This window comes from Pseudophryne corroboree, chromosome 2 (genome assembly GCF_028390025.1).
Source record: "Pseudophryne corroboree isolate aPseCor3 chromosome 2, aPseCor3.hap2, whole genome shotgun sequence".
Taxonomy (NCBI): domain Eukaryota; kingdom Metazoa; phylum Chordata; class Amphibia; order Anura; family Myobatrachidae; genus Pseudophryne; species Pseudophryne corroboree.
In genome coordinates this window covers 310,083,093-310,089,336 of record NC_086445.1, presented here as the reverse complement: position 1 = coordinate 310,089,336, position 6,244 = coordinate 310,083,093, and the positions used below count along the sequence as shown (strand labels likewise).

The following is a 6,244-nucleotide window of genomic DNA, read 5'->3' as shown; positions in this document are numbered from 1 at the left end:
TCTTATGATAAAGAAAAAATATTAAAGGTTGTTATAATAAACATTTTAATCAATGTATTAAATTGCAGATTTGGTTTCATTGCATTACAGTAAAAAACACATACTGTATACAGTAACTATTGTGTAATTTTAAAATTGAGCAACTCTGTATTGCATAATTGAGCAGTTGGCGAGCAGTTGTCTACATTAAGGAATATACAGTTAAGGAAACAAACAAAATATAAATACAGTAGCTGCTTAACCTAACCCATCAAACTGCCAAGTAAACAGTTTAAAATAATAAACTATTTATTTACATACTGTGCGGCTGAAAAAAAATCTAATTTAGAATCATCCTTAACCTTACTAAAAGAAAGGACGTAACCACACACTAATAAATAAATCTAAGTATCATTTAGTTGTCTAAAGATGATCATACAGGATGTTTTCTGTTAATGTTTTAAAAGTTATATGTTTATGACAATATGCTAGCAGTTTAAGCTTTATGTTTTAATAATTCTCAGTACCTATTATTACTTAACAATGTTTTCCTGACATAAAAATAGATCAAATTCCAAACAAAATGTTTATTTATGTAACTGGTCTTAAGTAGACACTAGGGTAGAAATCAGATAAAATACATTGCAAGATGTGTTTTTGTTTCTTTTGAAGCCTGACAGCAGAATTGGCCTCAATATGTGAAATTTAGTCTCTGTGCTACTGGAAGTCTATAGAAGATTAATGAATAGTCGGGCTCTGTGGCAGTTGTGAAGAGATGCAGAATATAGCAAACTAGCTGCCATCTGTTCACCCTGTCTCTTATAGCTCTTTTAAGGAAAACATTTAGCAGCAGGAGATAAGCAGATGGGTAGTTTTTAAATATTAATATTGTTTTGTTGTTAGAAGACTTAGAAATAATGTGCAAATTGTGCATTTATATATTAATATTTTTAAATGCTACAAATATAAACTTAATCTAAAATTTAGTGGCAATATCTGTGTAATATAATTTCTAAATCTACAAGAGATTATGTAAAAATGACATTTGTGTATTGAAGTTCTATATTTTTCCCAAAATTAAATAGATTTGCGAACAATGACTGCCAAGATATGATAGCCTAAAAGATAAGCTCTGCCACACCTGACTACCTAAAAGTTAATTAATGCTCATATGTACCCTAAGTCTGCATGGAGCTCAGGTATTAGCTTCTCAAAGCTTCCATTTGTGTGTTTTGAGATTTGGATGTACAGCATTAAACACCATTGTAATGGCACATAAATAGCATACTGTAACTCAAATATAGTGAGTGCAAGGTCAAGCTTCATCCATTACTGGCAGCAGTAGCAAAGATACTGGAGGTGATCAACTCCAGGTGCCAACCTTTAAAGGGGCACCATGACCTTCTCCATTGCCCCTGATTCTTCTTTATGTACCCTAAAAGCACCCCCAAGTGTTAAGACCAAGGGGTTTATTTACTAAGCCTTGGATGGAAATAAAGTGTAAGGAAACAATGAGGAGAAAAAAGAGACTCTTTTGTGGGCGCACTCTTTACTATTAAGACAATAATGTAGATATTATATAATTAGAATACGGAGAAAATCTAGATATAAAATATAACTTTTATTAGCATCATAGAATGAAAGGGTGTATAGTCGTCAAATAAGGTGACATTCCAATGTATACAAAAATTATGTTGATCCTCAGTAACACAAACTGATAATATGTAAATAATTGTACAAATAGTAACAGGTCAATGCTAAAATTAGCATAATTGGTCCCGATTGCATAAATCTGGTAGGAATGCCATGAAAGATAAATGAAATATAACGCCTAAGGAAGATTCTAGGGCTGCCTCAGCTGGTTGGTCCTATGACCGTGCCAAATCTAATTGTAGTGGTAATTTGCTCGCTGATTAAACAAAGAATAGAACAGGTGAAGAAAAGATAGCAGTGTGAATATGCTGTCAGCGTTAGACTCAGAGCGTGATGGACAAATGTAAGCTCTACAACACCGGGTATTCCTCAATGGTCACCCACTTGAGTACTGACCCAGCCCGACACTAATTAGCTTCCAAGATCGGACGGTTTCGGGCGTTTACAGTGTGGTATGATAGTAGAGGATTGCGGATGACAGCGAGGGCTCTGGAATCACTGATGAGAGTTCACTAAATATTTGGTAGAAAGATAAAGATGGATCTGCTGCCAATGTTAGACAGGGGTGACCCCTGAATCAGTGGTGAGAGTCCACGAAAAAGAAATAAAGGATGAAAAGCCGATAATGGTACCAATCAACTGTACATGCAAATTAGTATATACATACCAGTTTATTACAACTGGAGTTACTGTTATGTATACACATTAACAAATGATAGAGAGTGAAGAATTCTTCACCTGAGTGCAATAAACCCAGTAACAGAATTTTGAAAATGTAACAGTAAGGTTGCCAGTGCTCCCTGTTTGAGCTCAAAAGAGGAATAAATTATACTTTATAATTGTTGCTGATATTGGGTCACCCAGGACCCACTAACCTAAAGATCTGGAAATGCAAAGGAACATGGTATAAGGTTTTTAAATGTAACAGCAATGTTGCAAAATGCTCCCTGTTTGTGTTGAAAAGGGAAAAAGATACTTTGTAATTATTGCAGGAATCACAATCACAAAGGACCCGCAAATCTATGGATATAACTAACGTGTATCCAATAGTGAATGAATAACATTAAGTTGTATCAATTAAACTAGATGAAGAATGGATAATAAATAGATATAAAGTTAAATAAATAAATATATATAAAAATAGATATATAGTTAAATAAATAAATACATAAATGAATTGCCTGCAAAGCCAGCAGTTGATTTGGCGAATAATGAGGTAAAACTACGTCGTCGGGGTTAAATCTGTAAGTGGTATGATATTACCCGCAAGGTAGTCGAAGGAAAAAATGGTCCCAGATGTAAATGATGGTCCTGGTTCTCATAGAGCGTGCTGAGGTATGAAGTTCACATTCCAGGACATGCGGCACGTTCACCAAAGAGGCTCGTTGAGATCAGGTTGTAATCAAAGGACAGACCTGATGATGTAACTCAGCAGGGCTGGTACGAACACTGGGCAGCGAGGCGACGGCTGATTTAGATGAATGTGCGGCTCTTAGCGGTGCAGAGAATCAGCGATTAGTACACGGAAGCTGGTGCGGGCACTGGGCAGCAAGGCGACGGCTGTATATGATAGATGGACGGCATTCAACAGCAAAGGGGGACCAACGAGGCACACGGAAGACGCGTTTCACCCGTAACTCGGGCTTGATCACTTCCTGTTGCAGACTGTGTCACGGCTGGCTCTATATGAGCCGATTCTCTAACCAATTGTACCACATGACAGGCACTGCAGCTGTGGCGGATAAGTAGGATCATTTTCAGCTGTGATCCGTAAATAGTTTGCAGGCTCCTTGGTTGTGTGATATAATTCATTCAGTCGGACTCAGCAGACAAAAAGACGATGCCCCATCGAAGAAATATAAGAATAAAAGTAAAAACAAAACAGTTAGTTCAATAATACATACATTGATGGTTAAAAAAGGGGGGGGGGAAGGGGGAAAAGGGGAAAAGAATAAAATATGGACCATGAGACTATTAAGTATAGCAGCCAATAAACCGAGCAGACCTATTGAGTATAGAAGGGGGAGGGGGGGGAAGAAAAGAGAAACAACCCTTGGTTGCTGTCAATATTGAGAATTGGGAGGGTGAAGAAAAAGATAAAGAAAAGAGGCTCTGGGACTAGAGTACACTGAAACAGTAATGTTTATGAATGAGAGGTTTATTCAGTAAATAATCTAAAGTGTAGATGACTACGTGGTATCCCACAATGGGTAATTTAAATGAACTAAATATGTTAGTTGCTGTAATGGTTAATTAAATATGTGTAGCGTAACATAAATGATCTGGATTGGTTAATTACTGGGAGAATATAAATATGGAGAATAGGACGTGATTATTGCATATACATACACATGTATATACACGCACATACCTGTATACAGACACACACCTCCATATACAAATATGACTCCTGCGTATGTGGATGAATGACCAGCATGAGTAACTCAACCCAAAGGCAAATCTAGACAAAAGTTATGATCCCCATAGACTCTGAAGCCCCTCCCAAATGAAATAATAATTATGAGAATTAATAATTAATAAAAATTAATAAAAAATAAAAAATAAAAAATAATAAATAAGAAATAATACAGATAAAAGATAAAAATTAAATAATGAAAAGGTGAAGTCAATAATAGAAGAAATGAACCCAGTCATTGATTATACATGTGAGGACAATGTGACGGTGATGATTGTGGCCTGTAGAGCATGTGTCCTAAATTATGAGAGGGGGGGGAAGAAAGAGGAGGGGGGAATAGGGGAAAGAAAGGGAGGAAAAAAGGAGGAAAGGAAAGAGGATAGAAAGAGCCGTGATTACAGGTAAGTGCAATGTATAATCCTATAGTGAGTTCCTATAATGACACTGTGGAATTAGATGACTGTGGTGAGGGAGGGAGGGGGGGGGGGGGTTTGGGTTTGGGAGAGGAAAAAGCGGTGGAAATAGAGTGGTTGGTAGTGAAAAGTGGTGAATATAAGGTCCCATTGGGGATAAGGGCTGGATCAATAATTGAACCATAATGTGTAGAATCATTGGTGAAAGAAAAGGAGGAGATGATGGAAGGCATGATATGTGTATATCAAAAATAAATAGTTGGTGCACCAGAGTGAATATAACAGATGGGGAGAGAGGGAGGGGGGGGGGGAAAGAAGGGGGAGAAATGGTGAAAAATGTGGGAACAAAGTAGGACTGACTGTTAGATGTGCATGGTTTGCTGGAAGATACTGTAATAGATGTGTTGGATTATTTTACAAGAAGACACTGTAGTTGATATATTCATTGAGACCCATTGGTTTTAAACCTCCCAGTTTAAATGTCCACTCACTCTCTTTCTTAATGAGCTCCTTGCTTAGATCACCTCCACGTATACCAAGGTGCAATTTCTCAAGCCCAAATGCACGTAACTCATGTGGGGAATCCTGGTGGTGAGCATGGAAGTGTCTTGCAACAGATGTTAATTTCTTCCCTTTCGCTAAATCCGATGTAGCATTTCGAATTGTACCCATGTGCTCAAGGATTCTGGTTTTAAATTTCCTTGTTGTCATGCCAACATATCGTAGATTACAGCTGCAGATCAGACAGTAAACTAGACCTTGCGTGTCGCAATTGAAAAAGTGTCGTAGGGGGATGTCTCGTCCCCATTTGTCTTTGACTCGGTCTGTTATCTGGATCTGAGGGCAAGCTCTACATTGGCCACAAGGAAAAGATCCTATTATGGATCCAGATTTTGTGGGTTTTCGAATATAGTGACTCCGAACTAGCATATCTTTGATATTTCTTGACCTTCTCCAGCTTATCTGAGGGGTGGTATCAAGAAGGGATGATAGATCTGCATCAAGATGTAAGACTGGGAGATGTTTCTGAATCGCCTTTTTGACTTGACGCCATTCAGGGCAAAAAGTGCCCACAAATCGGATATTGGAATCTTCACATTTGGCCCTGGTCTTCTCCTGAAAAATCAGTGTATCCCTATTAATCTTGAGAACCGATTTTTGGGCTCTCTTGAGGGAACGTTTGCTGTACCCATGGGCTTGTAACCGTGTTGCGAGTTCACTGCTTTTTTGTTTGTACACACTGTTTTCTGTGCAGTTACGTCTTAATCTAAGAAATTCACCTTTCGGAATATTTTCAATGGTTGGTGGAAAATGCGAGCTTGTTTGATATAAGATACTGTTGGTAGCAGTGTCCTTTCGATATAGTTCCGTGGCCAGTGTACCATTGTCTGCCTTGTAGATCTTCAGGTCCAGAAACGGTACTTGGTTCTTACTTATTGTATGAGTCAAGAAGATGTTGAGATCATTATTGTTCAGGCGATTAATAAAGTCTAGCAGGAGCTGTTCATTACCATCCCAGATTAGCAGAATATCGTCTATGTACCTTAGCCAAATTTGTACGTGCTGTGTGTACTCATGGTTATCCTCACAAAACACTGTAGTTTGTTCCCACCAGCCAAGGAACAAATTAGCGTAGGTGGGCGCACACGCTGCTCCCATGGCTGTCCCTCGGACTTGCTGAAAGAATTGGTCTCCAAATGTGAAATAATTTTTATTAAGTACAAAGCTTAACATTTCGCACAAGAAATCATTGAATTCATTTTGCTCTTTCATGTCGAGGAAG

The 6,244-nt window shown here is 38.0% G+C and overlaps 1 pseudogene; it reads right to left on the bottom strand.

Annotated features, from left to right (window-relative positions):
• Window positions 1-1,979: 1,979 nt before the first annotated feature.
• On the bottom strand, window positions 1,980-2,098 carry LOC135052066 (5S ribosomal RNA; annotated as a pseudogene).
• Window positions 2,099-6,244: the final 4,146 nt, after the last annotated feature.